Source organism: Bombina bombina, chromosome 5 (genome assembly GCF_027579735.1).
Source record: "Bombina bombina isolate aBomBom1 chromosome 5, aBomBom1.pri, whole genome shotgun sequence".
In the NCBI taxonomy this organism is placed as follows: Eukaryota; Metazoa; Chordata; class Amphibia; order Anura; family Bombinatoridae; genus Bombina; species Bombina bombina.
Genome location: NC_069503.1, coordinates 754395659 through 754414064, shown reverse-complemented (window position 1 = coordinate 754414064; position 18406 = coordinate 754395659). Strand labels below are relative to the sequence as shown.

The window sequence follows — 18406 nt, the reverse complement described above, 5'->3', positions numbered from 1 at the left end:
CCCCTAATCTACTGCCCCCAACATCGCCAACACCTACATTATAGTTATTAACCCCTAATCTGCCCCCCACGTCGCCGCAACTATATTAAATTTATTAACCCCTAATATACCGCCACCAACGTTGCCTCCACTATAATAAATTTATTAACCCCTAAACCTAAATCTAACCCTAACCTAACCCTAACGCCCCCCTAACTTAAATATAATTTAAATACATCTAAATAAATTTACTACAATTAAATAAATTATTCCTATTTAAAACTAAATACTTACCTTCTAATAGTTACATTGTAGCTAGCTTAGGATTTATATTTATTTTACAGGCAACTTTGTATTTATTTTAACTAAGTACAATAGTTATTAAATAGTTATTAACTATTTAATAACTTCCTAGTTAAAATAAATACAAATTTACCTGTAAAATAAACCCTAACCTACAGTTACAGTTACAATTACACCTAACACTACACTATAATTACCTAATTACCTAAACTACCTAAAATTAATTACAATTAAATAAAATAAACTAAATTATAAAAAAACCCCACTAAATTACAGAAAATAAAAAAAGAATTACAAGAATTTTAAACTAATTACACCTAATCTAATCCCCCTAATAAAATAAACCACCCCCCAATAAAATTCCCTACCCTATACTAAATTACAAATAGCCCTTAAAAGGGCCTGCTCTTTCACCTGTAAAAAAAAAAATACAATACCCCCCCAACATTAAAACCCACCCAATCCCCCTTAAAAAAAAACTAACACTACCCCCTTGAAGATCACCCTACCTTGTTGAGACGTCTTCACCCAGCCGGGCACAATTGTTCCTTCAGAGGGTCTGAAGTCTTCATCCTATCCGGCCAGAAGAGGACATCCAGACTGGCAGAAGGCTTCATCCAGGTGGCATCTTCTATCTTCATCCTTCCGGAGCGGAGCGGGTCCATCTTCAAGACATCCGACGCGGAGCATCCTCTTCATCCGACGGCTGACGACTGAATGACTGGTCCTTTAAGTGACGTTATTCAAGATGGAGTCCCTTGAATTCCGATTGGCTGATAGAATCCTATCAGCCAATCGGAATTAAGGTAAGAAAAATCCTATTGGCTGATGCAATCAGCCAATAGGATTGACCTTGCATTCTATTGGCTGATTGGGGCCCATGGCTGGATTGGTAAAGGGCAGAGAGCTCCAGTCCGACTCAGACGCCAGCAAGGTGGAGGTGGAGTACTGGTTTGGGCTGGTATCATCAAAGATGAGCTTGTGGGGCCTTTTCGGGTTGAGGATGGAGTCAAGCTCAACTCCCAGTCCATCTGGCCCATCAAGACTCACTCTCATTTCATCAGTCCATAAAACCTTAGAAAAATCAGTCTTGAGATATTTCTTGGCCCAGTCTTGACGTTTCAGCTTGTGTGTCTTGTTCAGTGGTGGTCGTCTTTCAGCCTTTCTTACCTTGGCCATGTCTCTGAGTATTGCACACCTTGTGCTTTTGGGCACTCCAGTGATGTTGCAGCTCTGAAATATGGCCAAACTGGTGGCAAGTGGCATCTTGGCAGCTGCACGCTTGACTTTTCTCAGTTCATGGGCAGTTATTTTGCGCCTTGGTTTTTCCACACGCTTCTTGCGACCCTGTTGACTATTTTGAATGAAACGCTTGATTGTTCGATGATCACGCTTCAAAAGCTTTGCAATTTTAAGAGTGCTGCATCCCTCTGCAAGATATCTCACTATTTTTGACTTTTCTGAGCCTGTCAAGTCCTTCTTTTGACCCATTTTGCCAAAGGAAAGGAAGTTGCCTAATAATTATGCACACCTGATATAGGGTGTTGATGTCATTGGACCACACCCCTTCTCATTACAGAGATGCACATCACCTAATATGCTTAATTGGTAGTAGGCTTTCGAGCCTATACAGCTTGGAGTAAGACAACTTGCATAAAGAGGATGATGTGGTCAAAATACTCATTTGCCTAATAATTCTGCACTCCCTGTATGTATATATATATATATATATATATATATATATATATATATATATAAAATATGGTATATTAAGAAAAAGCAATATATATTTTTAAGTATGTAGATTGTAATACATTTTAAGGCAGCCCAGACTGGACATTGGGAAACCAACAAATGCATTGAGGCCTGAGCCCTTATATATTTAATCCTTCTTCAGACACTCTTATTATAGGTAATGGGGGCCAGATATTGTGGGACATCTGTTTTGCAAGGCAGACGGCTCTTTTTCGCCTGACCATTTGCTTCTTCTCCCCTTACTCACATTGTGCACACAGGCCTTCTACACCGTGCTTCAGCGACAGCACACTTTGTCAAGGGAAACAGCAGCGATTCCTGGGCAGCATCAATAAAATGCCCCTCTAATGAAGATCCCAACAAGTAGCTGACTACTTTGCCTAATGTCAGACTAGATTCCTTGTTCTCAAAGGGTTAAACATAATTTGATAGGGTTAAAGGTACTTCCATTGCATTTTTAGCAGCAGATGTGTAACATACTGTATATACATAATTCCAGCTTGTTACATCATCATACCCTAAAACCAAAAAAAAAAGTGAATAAGTTCGGATATACCATGCATAATATTTAGGGATCTTACTTAAAAGTAAAGGAACAACCACTCTAATGTCTTTGTTATTTTATACAAACCTTGTTTCCTGCTGTTCAGTATATTATAGTTTTAACAATGGCTATGAGGACTCTTAATAAAACTGTCTGGAATATCTCTTAGGACACATTTTAATGCTTAAATCAGTCTTCTCCATGTGCTATGGAGCCAGCGTATTTAAATGAAAAGAAATGTGATTTAACAATGGAAAGCTAGGAAGCATAAGTATTTAAGCCTCTTCATGTCTTGGTAGAACAGTTATATCTTGGCTTATCACGGAGATGACAGACTCCTATTTCTTTTCGGCTCTGTAGCTATAGCTGTACAATTTTTGTTGTTCATGTAGTTGTATAATTAGTGTGCATGACTTTGCATAAAACGTTAATACAAAAAGTATAGCTATTATCTTTATTAGTTTGCATTGACGTTTCAGTTTGAAATGTGTTCTTTTTATTTCTTACAATCCCTATGCTTTGTTTCAAAAAAATTATATTGTAATATTTCAGTGAAACTTAAAGGGACAGTCAACACCAGAATTGTTGTTGTTTAAAGGGACATTAAACACTTGACAGCAAAAAATCATTTAAACTAACTTCTACTGAATAATAATAAAAAACCGAGTACAGTTCTTTATGCTGTAGCTTCAGCTTACACAAAACATTTCAAGAAAATAGTTTCTAATAGTATACATATCCAGGGCTTGATGCATCTATGTATGCCGCCATATTTTACCAGCACAGGAGTCACATGACACGCTTTTCATACTGTATCTCCCTATAATGTATGCATAAAAAAGCACAGCAGCAGCACTCAATATTATGCAGACAGAGCTTGCAGTTTATGTTACAAATCTGTTACTGAAATAAAACATTGTATTATTATGCTTTTCTATGTAAAAAAAAGCTTACTTTTCAAACATTACCACTCTGACATTCCTAAGTGTGCACTGTGAATGCACGGCACTCGGCAGGGTTATAAATGTAAATCTGACAAGCTCCGGTCTCCGGTCTGGAGAAGGAGGGGCCGAGGGGGGAGAGAGAGCAGAGAGACTCCAGTCCGTGGGAGAAAAGACTGAATAACTCATGCTGCAAATACTTTTTCCTGGAGATTTGTTCAATACAATATTTAGTTTTATTTTCATACATCTACATTACAAATATACATATATTACTGTATATTTGTAATGTAGATGTATGAAAATAAAATATTGTATTGAACAAATCTCCAGGAAAAAGTATTTGCCTCATGAGTTATTCAGTCTTTTCTCCCACGGAGTCTCTCTGCTCTCTCTCCCCCCTCTGCCCCTCCTTCTCCAGACCGGAGACCGGAGCTTGTCAGATTTACATTTATAACCCTGCCGAGTGCCGTGCATTCACAGTGCACACTTAGGAATGTCAGAGTGGTAATGTTTGAAAAGTAAGCTTTGTTTTTACATAGAAAAGCATAATAATACAATGTTTTATTTCAGTAACTAAACTGCAGCACAAGCTCTGTCTGCATAATATTGAGTGCTGCTGCTGTGTTTCCTATATGCATGCATACATTATAGGGAGATATGAAGTGCGTGCCATGTGACTCTGCATTGAGTCACATGACTGTTGTGCCCCAGTGTAACGTGCGTTCTAATATGGCACCTTACATGGGACAATCAAGCACCTTATTAGCATTCATCTACAAATCAATTATTTTCAACACTTTGGGGTAAGCTGAACAAATAAAGCAGACAGTAGTGGTTACTTGATTTGAATTCATAAGAAAACATTCTTTTTAATTATTTTTATCAGGTGTTAAGTGTCCCTTTAAAAAGATAGATAATCCCTTTATTACCCATTCCCCAGTTTTGCAAAACCAACACTGTTATATTAATACACTTTTTACTTCTGTGACTAACTTATATCTAAGCATCTTCTGACCGCCCCTAATCATATGACTTTTAGTTCTTATCTATTGACTTGCATTTTAGCCAATTAGTGCAGTGTCTGCCACTAGCCACGAGCGTGATCACAATGCTATCTATATGGCCTACATGAGCTAGCTCTCCCCTGCTGTGAAAAGTAAATAAAATTGAGGCGGCCTTCAAGGGCTTAGAAATTATCATTTGTGCCTTCCTAGGTTTGCTTTCAACTAGAATACCAAGAGAACAAAGCAAAATTGTTGATAAAAGTAAATTGGAAAGTTGTTTAAAATTACATGCCATATTTGAAACATGAAAGTTTTTTTTGGACTTGACTGTCCCTTTAAAGTGATGGTAAAGCCTAGCATTTTTAAAACACTATCGGCTAGATTTAGAGTTTTGTCGGTAAAGACCCGCGTAGCTAACGCTCCTTTTTTCCCCCCCGCACCTTTTAAATAACGCTGGTATTGAGAGTTCTCTGAAGGGCTGTGCTAGGCTCCAAAAAGGGAGCGTAGAGCATAATTTATCGCCACTTCAACCCTCAATACCAGCGTTGCTTACGGTAGCGGCTAGCTGGAAAAACGTGCTTGTGCACGATTCCCCCATAGGAAACAATGGGGCAGTTTGGGCTGCAAAAAAACCTAACACCTGCAAAAAAGCAGCGTTAAGCTCCTAACGCAGCCCCATTGTTTCCTAGGGGGAAACACTTTCTAAGTCTGCAACTAACACCCTAACATGAACCCCGAGTCTAAACACCCCTAATCTTACACTTATTAACCCCTAATCTGCTGCCCCCGCTATCGCTGACACCTGCATTACACAATTAACCCCTAATCTGCCGCTCCGTACACCGCCGCAACCTACATTATCCCTATGTACCCCTAATCTGCTGCCCCTAACACCGCCGACCCCTATATTATATTTATTAACCCCTAATCTGCCCCCCCAACGTCGCCGCTACCTACCTACACTTATTAACCCCTAATCTGCTGACTGGAGCTTGCCGCTACTCTAATAAATGTATTAACCCCTAAACCGCCTCACTCCCGCCTCAAAAACCCTATAATAAATAGTATTAACCCCTAATCTGCCCTCCCTAACATCGCCGACACCTAACTTCAAGTATTAACCCCTAATCTGCCGACCGGACCTCGCCGCTACTCTAATAAATGTATTAACCCCTAAAGCTAAATCTAACCCTAACCCTAGCACCCCCCTAAGTATAATTGTATTCTAACAAAATAAATTAACTCTAATTAAATAAAGTATTCCTATTTAAAGCTAAATACTTACCTGTAAAATAAACCCTAATATAGCTACAATATAACAAATAATTATATTGTAGCTATTTTAGAATTTATATTTATTTTACAGGCAACTTTGTATTTATTTTAACTAGGTACAATAGCTATTAAATAGTTATTTACTATTTAATAGCTACCTAGTTAAAATAATTACAAAATTACCTGTAAAATAAATCCTAACCTAAGTTACAATTAAACCTAACACTACACTATCAATAAATAAATTAAATCAATTAACTACAAATACCTACAATTAAATAAACTAAACTAAATTACAAAAACAAACAAACACTAAATTACAAAAAATAAAAAAAGATTACAAGAATTTTAAGCTAATTACACCTACTCTAAGCCCCCTAATAAAATAACAAAGCCCCCCAAATAAAAAAATTCCCTACCTTAATCTAAATTTAAAAAGTTAACAGCTCTATTATCTTACCAGCCCTTAAAAGGGCTTTTTGCGGGGCATGCCCCAAAGAAATCAGCTCTTTTGCCTGTAAAAAAAACACAATACCACCCCCCAAAATTACAACCCACCACCCACATACCCCTATTCTAACCCAAACCCCCCTTAAATAAACCTAACACTACCCCCCTGAAGATCTCCCTACCTTGAGTCGTCTTCACCCAACCGGGCACCGATGGACCAAAAGAAGACATCCGGAGCGGCAGAAGTCTTCATCCTATCCGTGCAGAAGAGGACATCCGGACCGGTAGATGTCGGCGATGTTAGGGGCAACAGATTAGGTGTTTATAGGTATAATGTAGGTGGCGGCGGTGTGCGGTCGGCAGATTAGGGGTTAAAAATGTTATTAGAGTGGTTGCGATGTGGGGGGACCTCGGTTTAGGGGTACATAGGTAGTTTATGGGTGTTAGTGTACTTTAGAGCACAGTAGTTAAGAGCTTTATAAACCGGCAAGCTCTTAACTACTGACTTTTTCCTGTGGATGGAGTCTTGTCGGTAGAGGCTCTACCGCTCACTTCAGCCAAGACTCTAAATACCGGCGTTAGGAAGATCCCATTGAAAAGATAGGATACGCAATTGGCGTAAGGGGATCTGCGGTATGGAAAAGTCGCGGCTTGGAAGTGAGCGTTAGACCCTTTCCTGCCTGACTCTAAATACCAGCGGGCGGTAAAAAGCAGCTTTAGGAGCCCTTAGCGCTGCTTTTTAACCCTAATGCAGAACTCTAAATCTAGGCGTAGGATTTACCAGTGCTATAAATAAAGGGGACAATCAGTCAAGAAGTATAAAAAACTTAATGCTGAAAGTTCTTTATTTGCCTGCAGTTTATGATGAGATGAGCGCCTCCTGCCACCTACGGCAAAACACTATTTTCTCAATGAGGTGGTGTTTCCACCTCTTAGCCAATATTGTGCTAGTCATCCGGCATAATGCTGATCGGCAAGCATGGCTATTGCCTAAGAGTCCACCAATAGCATATAGTTAAGGATATTGATACCTATTTTGTTTCAGCTACCCAAACCGGACAGTGTGATACAGACTGATCACTGTATCACACCTGAGAGGAGCTTTTGCGTACCGAGTATCACTCGGACACAATTTTATTATTTTTTGTCTTTTTTATCTAATACTCACTGGTGGAGACTTCCACTCCTTTTTTTAATTGATATAAAAGTTAAGTTTTAATGAACACACGACACACCACACAATCAATATAGTACTGGTTTTGGCCCCACCAAGTGTGCCCAATATGCTTCACTTTTCCTGTCCCTCTTCTTATCAATAATTCTAATTATTTGGCATAATGAACTACCTACTGTAAACACTCAGGTTTTGTTTCAATAGGTCCTAAGGGCCAAAACCCCAAATCCCCCCCTCTCTCCCTGGAGGCTATAGGGAATTCGTAATTAAGAGGAGGAAACGTCACAACATTGAAAAAATAGCTTATTTCAGGCGTGAATTAGTCAAGTGACACATGCACGCTATCGCCATAATGCGGTGTACTTCCGGACGGGTCTCTGTGCGTGCTTGGTTGTAATCACATGCAAAGAAGATTCCCAAGTACGTACTTATAATCAGTAAATCCGATTCTCTGTTTGCAAGTTAGAAGCATCACTGTAAGTGAGAGCTACATAACCACTCTCTATTAGTGATGTCGCGAATAGTTCGCCGGCGAATAGTTCCCGGCGAACATAGCATGTTTGCGTTCGCCGCGGTGGGTGAACATATGCGATGTTCGATCCGCCCCCTATTCATCATCATTGAGTAATACTTTGACCCTGTACCTCACAGTCAGCAGGCACATTACAGCCAATCAGCAGCAGACCCTCCTACCTCCGGGACAGCATCCATTTTAGATTTATTTGGAAGCTGCATTCTTAGAGAGAGGAGGGACAGTGTAGCTGCTGCTGATTGAATAAGGAAATCGATAGCTAGGCTAGTGTATTCAGTGTCCACTACAGTCCTGAAGGACTCATCTGATCTCTGCTGTAAGGACAGCACCCCAACAAAGCCCTTTTTAGGGCTAGAACATCAGTCTGCTTTTTTTTTTTTCCTGTGTAATCTAATTACAGTTGCCTGCCTGCCAGCGTGTGTGTCAGGCTCACAGCGTATACTGTGCCCACTTGCCCAGTGCCACCACTCATATCTGCTGTAACAGTAGTGTAGATTTAAAAAAAAACAACACTTTTTTGACTGTGTTAAATAATAGCAGTCAGTTTCCTTCACACATGTGCGTTTCAGTGCCTGCCTGCCAGGGCACAGTGTCACCCCACTGCAACTCATATCTGGTGTAACAGTAGTGTAGATTTAAAAAAAACAACACTTTTTTGACTGTGTTAAATAATAGCAGTCAGTTTCCTTCACACGTGTGCGTTTCAGTGCCTGCCTGCCAGGGCACAGTGTCACCCCACTGCAACTCATATCTGGTGTAACAGTAGTGTAGATTTAAAAAAAAAAAACACTTTTTTGACTGTGTTAAATAATAGCAGTCAGTTTCCTTCACACGTGTGCGTTTCAGTGCCTGCCTGCCAGGGCACAGTGTCACCCCAGTGCAACTCATATCTGGTGTAACAGTAGTGTAGATTTAAAAAAACAACACTTTTTTGACTGTGTTAAATAATAGCAGTCAGTTTCCTTCACACGTGTGCGTTTCAGTGCCTGCCTGCCAGGGCATAGTGTCACCCCAGTGCAACTCATATCTGGTGTAACAGTAGGGTAGATTAAAAAAAAACAACAACACTTTTTTGACTGTGTTAAATAATAGCAGTCAGTTTCCTTCACACGTGTGCGTTTCAGTGTCTGCCTGCCAGGGCACAGTGTCACCCCAGTGCATATCATATCTGGTGTAACAGTAGTGTAGATTTAAAAAAAAAAAAACACTTTTTTGACTGTGTTAAATAATAGCAGTCAGTTTCCTTCACACGTGTGCATTTCAGTGCCTGCCTGCCAGGGCACAGTGTCACCCCAGTGCAACTCATATCTGGTGTAACAGTAGTGTAGATTTAAAAAAAAAACACTTTTTTGACTGTGTTAAATAATAGCAAGCACAGTGCCCCAAATTTGAAGTAGGAGGACCGACCAAGCATCTTTTTCCATCTCCCGGTTCCTAAAATCAATGCCATATACACGTCCCCTGATAGGGGATGTAACAGTTATTACACTGATAGGAATAGTACTACTTAACACACGTTGTAATAATGCAGAGAGAGGCAACGCAGAGAGAGGAGTCTGAAGAAGAGGAGTCAGAGGAGGAAGGTGGCTTTGAGGAGGTGGAAGACCAAACACAGCAGGCGTCCCAGGGGGCTTGTTGTCACCTTTCGGGGACCCTTGGTGTTGTACGTGGCTGGGTGGAGGAAGAGACCTTCAATGACATCAGTGAGGACAAGGAACGGGACATGGCTAGCTTGGTATCCAACCTTGTGCAAATGGGGAGTTTGCGGTTGTTTGCGGTGCGGTTTGGTCTGTCACTGTGAAGGGAATATGTTTTTTTTATATGGAAATAAATAAATTTATCAGGTAAGCATAAATTTAGTTTTTTTAAACATTTATTTATATTATTTTTTATTTTTTTTATTTTTCTGTAGTGTAGTGGTCCCACTACCTTCCCCCCCTTCCGCAATCGCCATTTATATCCCCCCCCCCCCGCACCCCAAACTCCTTTTCTGTAGTGTAGCTGCCCTATCCCTCCCTGTTCCTTTTTAAAAAATCATTTCTGTAGCATAGGGCCCTCCCACTCCACTGCCCTCATATAGAGGCGGAGCACCAATCGCACTCTGGCTTCATGTGCGGCAGATGCCTGAAGCTTCAGAAGCTCCAGCTCTCTGCTGTAACAAAACAGCTGAGAGTGCTGGAGCTTCCTGAAGCTGTCTCGCACTGCGGTTAAAGGCCAGGTATGTTTGTCCTTGTGCAGTCTCTACTGCGCATGTCAGCTTCGGACAAACATACTTGCCCTTTTATAATATATAAAAAACAAAAAGGGAAAAAGGGGTGTGGGAAAGAGAAAACTCACACTCTGGAGTATTCAAATTAAATCCTGGATTGGGCCTGTGAGGTACAGTGTCCACCTTAAATATTAAAAAAATATAATATACAAAACATGTATGTATAAAGGACTTCCTTGGCCTCAATTCCTGCCCAAATTATTTTACACGTCAATTCCAGAAACACAGTGTTCACCAGTCCCAAACAGCTCCCCTCATAAGAAGGTAACGTAGCTATGCATTAGTGAGTGCTGTATTGCATAAAGAAAAATATATTAAAAGTTCCTTTCTGCACTTGAGCAATATATTAATATCCAGCTTACTCACTGTATCGTTTTCCAAATAGCTCTCTCTCCTCTTGTCCGCTGTTGATCTCTCTCCGGTTTTTTATAGACTCATTACAGAGCCCCAGCTCCAGGTGCTGCAAAAAGGAGTAGTGAGCGGTCCGTATTGTGCACAGTCACACTGCATAGTATTCAAAACACTTTCAGACCTTCCTTCACATTCCATGAGACAGGTTACATGGATGTTGTATACTTTGATTCCCCTGCAGGACCCCACCAAACAACTCACTCTTGGCCAAATGACATCCACAGTCTGAACAATAAGTAGTTAGGAACACCGAGCGGGTAGGGGTTTAAAATCAAAAATGTATTATTCAATACAAAAATAAATTAAAGGATACAGCACCCTCTGTAAAACCTTTGTAATGGGAGGCAAATGTTACAATCACTGACATGTTTCAGCACTTAGCCGTACTCTTATATCCTTTTATAATATAGGATATATATATATATATATATATATATATATATATATATATATAAATAAATGTATTTATTTTTTTAACTGTTGTCTGCTTTTCACTATAGATTTTTGCTTTTTCTAATAAGACATCTACTGTAAGTACTTGTAAAGTAATAGTTTCCATCATAATTGCTCTGTCCTGCATAAATAGTGCTGTGTCTGAACAGGTTCTTTTTATATGGATAAATTCCACAATGAACGTAGCTTGAAGTGAGTGTCTATCATGGGAACTTTGATAAAGAAGAAATCTATTTGATGCTATTGATTTTCTGTACTTTGTAATGACTAATTGCCCCTCTGAGTGTTTCACTTTTTTTTTTTTTAATCCAGAAAGCTGATCTCATCAAAATTTGTTTGAAATATCAATTGTTATATTAGGTTGATTTTGATTGCATTTTGTTATAATATTCTAGATTAAATTTAATTTAGAAAAACTGTTTTTCTTTGCAATTTTTTTTTCATTATATATTTTTTTTACATTTTCTTAAACATTATAAAACTTAAACATACACTGCAATATGCTTCACAAGAGAACATTTGAAATTTGTTTAAAATTGCATTCTCTCTCTGAATCATGAAAGAAAATAAATTGGTTTCATGTCCCTTTTTTTATCTTAAATTCTTACCTTAGATTAACCTGCAAATAACCTCCTGCACCCTTTTCTATATCATGCAGCAGGAATGGTAAAAAAAAGTTATTTTAAAATGAATATGGTTTCTGGCCACTTTTGAAATGGCTGCCAAGCCCCGCCCACTGATGACATCACAATTTGGTCTGCATATGGTGCCCAATTACAAAAGGCTCACTAGTTGGATTCAACAGACTGTTAATGCTATTTAGCAGAGTGCCTAGATGAAGCCCAGATTATGTCATCAGTGGGCGGAGCTCGACAGCCATTTTACATTGGCCTGAAACAATATTCAATTTAAAATAACTTTTTTTTTACCAATACTGCTGCATGATGTTGAAAGGGGTGAAGAAGGCTGCTTGCAGCTTATTCTAAGGTAAGACTTTAAGATGACTAAGGTGTAGAATGCCCCTTTAATTTTTTCCTTTCATGATTCAGAATGCCATTTAAACAAATTTAAAATGTACTTACATTTTTTTGTACTCTTTGTATCCTTTGTTAAAAAGCATGTCTAGGTAGGCTCAGGAGCTGCTGATTAGTGGCTGCACAAATCCCTCATGGTATTGGTTCGTCCATGTGCATTGCTGTTTCTTCAACAAAGGATATGAAGAGAATATAGCAAAATACATAACAGAAGTAAATTGTAAAAAAAAAAAAAATTGTATCATCTACCTGAATCATGAAATAAAAATTTGGGGTTTATATCCCTTTAACACACCAAAATACTTTTTCGGAAGCTTTTCTGTTGAAAAGGCGTTCACTGCTACTGGTGTTTGTTACCAAGGAATCCATTTTGCATTGTGATCATCACCCGAAAAAACAAAAAACAACCAATTCAGACAGAAAAGCAAAAATCCATTTTGGTAGTAAATCGCAGATGGATTGTAATCTACTCCTAAATTTTCTTTTTAGGTTTATAAGATAGCTTACAATAAAATAGCAAAACAAATACAAATGTAATATATCAATCACCAAAACATATTACAAATAAATAATCATGGTGGTCAGCTGTGTTGAGGACATAGTAATTAAGGATGACAACGCATAACACTTACTAAGAAATAAATCATGAGGGGATTGATTGCAAATCCAGGTAATAACACTTGTTTAAGATTTTGGAGCTACACACTTTATTAGGAGCCCAGGGAAATATATTATATAGGAGCTATAATATAAAGCTTCTAGTTGGAGTGCCTGGATACCTTCAATATCAAAGCTGATGATAGGCAGACAGTATACTTATACATAGGTATTATATTATCTCTCATTTAGAAATAAATGTTATACTTTTATGGTAACTTGCTGTTGAAAAGGTTGAGAATCACTGATATGAATTATTGTAAATAGCATATGACAGACAGTCATAAAAATGTGGAGATATATAAATTCTAGATTTCTTATGCTCTTTAGTCTCACCAAGTATTTGGGGACGATTTATCATTGTCTGTCCGACAGACATCGCTAAATGCAGTCAGCATACACTGTTGGCATTTATCATTGCACAATCAGTGCAATGCCGCCCCCTGGAGATTGGCCGCTAGCAGGGGGTGTCAATCAACCCGATCGTATAGGGCTGATTGCAGACCGCAGCATCAGAGGCAGAGGACCAGTTATGCTTCATAAGTGCTGTTTCCAGCAAGCCTGAAGGCTTGCGCAGAAACAGGGGCATCAGGGGCCATTCGATCCTTGATAAATCAGCCCCATTGTCTCAAGAGTGTTTGCCTAATGCATGTTCTGGCTGCTGTCTAGCTAAGTGCTAGGTGTCAAATCCAGTGTTAAAAGCATGACATCACTGCTGCTTTACATGCGCACTGGGGAAATGTTTGTGGTTTAGTCTTATATTGTAAAGGATAATTGAATTAGATATTTCTAAGGATAAAAAAAGCTATTAAAATACTAATTTGTTTTTAAAGTCTATGGGGCCGATTTATCAATGTCTGGCGGACATGATCGGCTGTAGAAGATCATGTCCGCCAGACATCGTTCTGGTGAACTGCTTCTGCAATGCCGTCCCCTGCAGATTCGAGGCCAATCTGCCGCTAGCAGGGGGTGTCAATCAACCCCATCGTACTCGATAGGGCGGATTGCAGACCACAGCCTCAGAGGAGGCGTATGAGTAAAGAGGCAGCAGTCTTAAGAACGCTGCTTCTTAACTCCTGTTTCCAGCGAGCCTGAAGGCTCACGCAGAAACAGCTGCACTGGGGCCAACTCGGGCAATGATAAATCGACCCCATTATGTAAATGTATGTGTATGATAGACAGATATGTAGACAGACAGATATAACTAGATTGAGATATCATTTGTTATGAGTTCTGTAAGTATTTGAAGTAATGAATGAGATAATTTACTTGCAACATTTTTTTTTCTGTCTATTGTGTATAATACATTATCCGATAATTGAACTTTACAGATTGCTTTAATGTTTAATTGTGCTTTTTCCCTGTATGAGGCTAAATCATTTTCTAGTTTTTTGAGCATTAAACCCATTAGCATGTTTGTAATACAGTATATTAAGCACTCCTAATGGACAAAGCTTTTGTTCTGACATCATCTATTTCAGTATGATTTCAGAATGCCAGTTTCACTGAATAATAATTTGTTGTTTTATGGCAAGTTCCATCTGCACCAATCCTGCAAGTGTTGAAGTGTAGTAGTGGTGTGGTATCAGGTTGTAGACATGTATATGCCAGAAGTGCCATTAGGGACTTACTGTCTGCAGGTGCAGCATGCCGGGCAAGACAGATCCAGAGCATTGCCTTTTCACTCTTCTCTATGGCTTCTGTTGTGTCAATCATTGCTTTCTAAAATGTTTGTTTCCTCCTACTGTGTCCCCAATCTTCCATTCTCCCCCTTTAATCCTCTTGTCATCTTGTATATGTTGTGATTTGTCTTCCTTTCACTGCTCATCTGTATTCACACTTACATATCAAGTCCCTTCATATTCATTCCTGCATCTTGTTTCTTTTCACTCCACCTTTAGCCATCTCTACACCTTTTCTCTATCAATCCTGCTATTAACTCTTTCAAGCTTTCTACTTTTTCTGTCTCCCCTCCTTATCTGTCTTTTCTAGCTACCATCTATCCCCCTCCCTCCTCTCTTTTCAACCACATTTCCTTGCTTAATCTGTTTTGCTCTATTTTCCACCCTCCTACACTTCATTTTTCACATATTCTCCTTAATTAGGGCTGATCATCATAAACTCAATGCCATGGAGAGAGAGTACACAAAATCTTTGCATTTTTTTAGACCTTATACTGTACTATAGGAGTTTGTTCTTCACATAGACAACCCAGCATAGTGTGCTAAACATCTCTCACTGTAATATTTGCATTTATAAAATTAGTTGAGCGACCTCACCGTGCTGATGAGACTTTTAGATTATCTCGCCAGAGCGGAGAGCTTTAGATTATCAGTCCCTTAGTTTTTACAGTACAGTATACATTTTCTGTATTTCCATACATGCCTCCCATTCTCTCAACCACTACACATTTTCAGCCTACAGCTTCTATTTCTACATCCAATCATTTCTGTCTTTTCTATCATTTATCGTCTTTCACTTTCTTGATTTCCCCTAATCTTACTTTTAATCATATATGTTTATCCTCTAAGCCAGTGCTTTCCAAACTGTGTGTCGGGACACACTAGTGTGTCGGCAGCAGTGTGTAGGTGTGTCCCTGCTTCAGCACAAATTTTTTTTAATTTTTTTTTTTTGGTTTCTGACTTGCTACGCATATCACATGGTTGACACGTGATTGATACCTAGGGACACACAGATCATCTTAACCTATTGGCGCAGCTCAGTGAAAACTGAAACTATTCCCATTGGTGGCAGATTGGTTCCTGACTGCACGTGTAGTCTCCTTAATTGGCTCGTGACTGCATGTGTAGTCAGGGAGTGTGAGAGCAGTGTGTTTGCAGCGCGGGCAGTAGTCAATCGGACTCACCGAGCTGAGCTGAAGTCAGTGGGGTTTTTTTGCAACTAGCTCCCAGTAGTGCATTGCTGCTCCTGCTCTTGATATATAGATAGGAAGTGGAAGCTTAAGAAATGTGAGTGTCTTTATCTAATATTCCACCAAATATTCAGAAATTGTGTTCATCCCATCAACCTCATACATCCCATTAAAATATCAAGTAGCTATTGGTGTTATTAATTTTTTTTTAATTCTTGCACATACATACTGTTACTTTTAAATACATTTCATTATTATATAATTCATGTATGTGTCCGTATCTCTTAAAACAAGTTAGATTAACATCCTTTTTGCAAGTACAACTAAATTACTGTGTCGCGAAATGATGTAGGTCTAAAAAGTGTGTCACCAACATAAAAACTTTGGAAAGCTCTGCTCTAAGCCATGGGTGGCGAACATTCAAAACAAGTGTTCAAGATGGCACAACATTTACTGGCACTTTGGTTTACCCTCATACTGCTTGGTTTCATTGGCTGCAATTGTACTGCTTAATAAAAAAAAAATTTTTAATACATATCAGCAACTAAAAAGCTTTAATATATTTTGTATCTGTATTGTGGATTTAATTAAAAAATATATATTTTGTTAATGTCCTTTATAAATGTGGTGTTTTTTTGTTGTTGTTGTTTTTCTTAAAGTGCCATGGGCACTTTTTTTTAGAAGATAGTCTCCAGCTTGGGTATTAAATATAATATGCAACCCCTGCTCTAGAGTGTCGCAGAAACACTGGAAAAAACAATGTTTTCATTAATAACTAATGTTTGAAATGGTTGTCAGAGAGCCTTATAGTGGTATCTATGTCATCAAGATTCCAAAACAGTAATACACACTGCTTAAAATGTGTCCAAACAGCCTCCTGTTTCCCATTAGAGTAAATGACACTTTGCTGCCTTCTTCATTTTGGCTACTTGAAATTGTGAATGTGGAGGGGGAGCTAAAATAATACATTTTGTTATTCTTTTATAATTCACAAGAGCGAAGATTCACTGCTCAGGGATTAATAGGTAAGCATATTCCTATGTGGCGTCCTTGAATGACAGCCAAGTTACTAAACAAAAAAAAAAGTTGCATTTCTATTTTTAAGAGTTCTACTTTTGTCATTGCAAAAGTGACAGGCTTGCAGACTCTGGTACCTATTGCTCAACTAACCTAAATTATTTATGTTGGAGAACATCATTGACCTTATAAGACCCTACATAACATGTAGTCTCCCATTGAGTGTTGACGTATTTCATGAAAAACTTAAAAAAAAGTATTTGTTTTCTCCTAGGATTAGAGAACTTGCTTGTTCAGCAGAACAGGCTTTGAATATCAGTCCTTAAGTAGCCACTTTATAGGTATAAGCTGCCATATGAAATTTGTGTACCCATCTTATGACACGTTCATTGGCTGGAACAGTTTATTGACACTAACTATAAATCTTACTAGTTTAAGTGATGATCAAGCATTGTAAAGGGCTTTCTTCTGCCTCAGCGCAAAAAAAATAAAAATAAATACATTTTAAAAGTAAAATTGATTTTTGTGGATTCATGGAAAAATGCAAGTTTTTTTTTTTTTTTAGCAGCTTATGTATAACTTGTGTGGTTTTGTATCCATTTTCTATCACATTCCAATAATTTAGCATTAGTGCCATTTCATAAGTTAAAGGGATACTAAACCAAATTGTTTATTTCATGATTTAGATAGAGCAAATTTAAGCAACTTTATAATTTACTCCTATTATACATTTTTATTTGTTCTCTTGCAATCTTTCTTTAAAAAGCAGTAATATAAAACATAAAATGTTGATACGCCTCTGGAGTTTCTTCCAGTAATGTTGGTGTATTTATCAGCAACAGTTGCTACCAACGTGTTACATATTGTAATTATGAATATTAATAATTTATAGCAGTATAAAACTATTGTAAGCAATATCTACAATTAATATAGCAGAGTTTTGGTCAATACACTCCAGTAAGCTGTTAAATCTCTGTAGTGTACCCCAAAATATCACTAGGAATATTTTATATTTAGATTAAATATGAATTTTTAATAATAATATTGTTTTCAAATTTATAGATATCTCAATAAATTCTGATCAGTTAATCTTTATATAAAGCGTGATTATATTTATGTAGTAGCTGAATATTACCTATGATCAGTTATATCCATCAATTTATCAATACGATATTAAAATATAAAGAAGGCTATAGAGATATTAAGATGAATTACTATTCAATAGATATTGTCTATTATCCCATGTATGAACACAATATTTCTATAAATTAACCTTAACTCAAAATGAATCACTTAACAAATATCCCACATGAATTTAAACAAGAACAGTTTGTAAATAGCCAGAAAGTTTAATCAATTCAATATATATAGCTTATTTAACAACATTTGTACTCACCTATGTTCAAATCTCACAATGAAATCTTAGCTTAACTCCCACAATCTAATGGAATTTCCAGGGAAATATAATTCACTATTTTCAACCCAATATAATCTAATATACTTCACTTAAATCCAGAGATTGTTATACAATTATCAATTCAACATAATAGCCAAATTTATGTGCAATTCTTAAGAGATTTTAACAATAAGAAAATGAATTTATAAGTATGGAATACAAAACCTTTCCTAATAATAAAGTTACTTAGCACTAATATATTTAATATATAAACACTGGTCTATTTAATACTAAATTGCAACTATAAAGTAAATCTTTAAATAACAGCTTCAATTAA

The 18406-nt window shown here is 37.8% G+C and overlaps 1 protein-coding gene across 1 annotated transcript in view; it reads left to right on the top strand.

Moving 5' to 3' along the window:
• Positions 1 to 18406, top strand: part of KCNG2 (potassium voltage-gated channel modifier subfamily G member 2) — a 481205-nt gene that overhangs the window by 42165 nt on the left and 420634 nt on the right. The window lies entirely within an intron of this gene.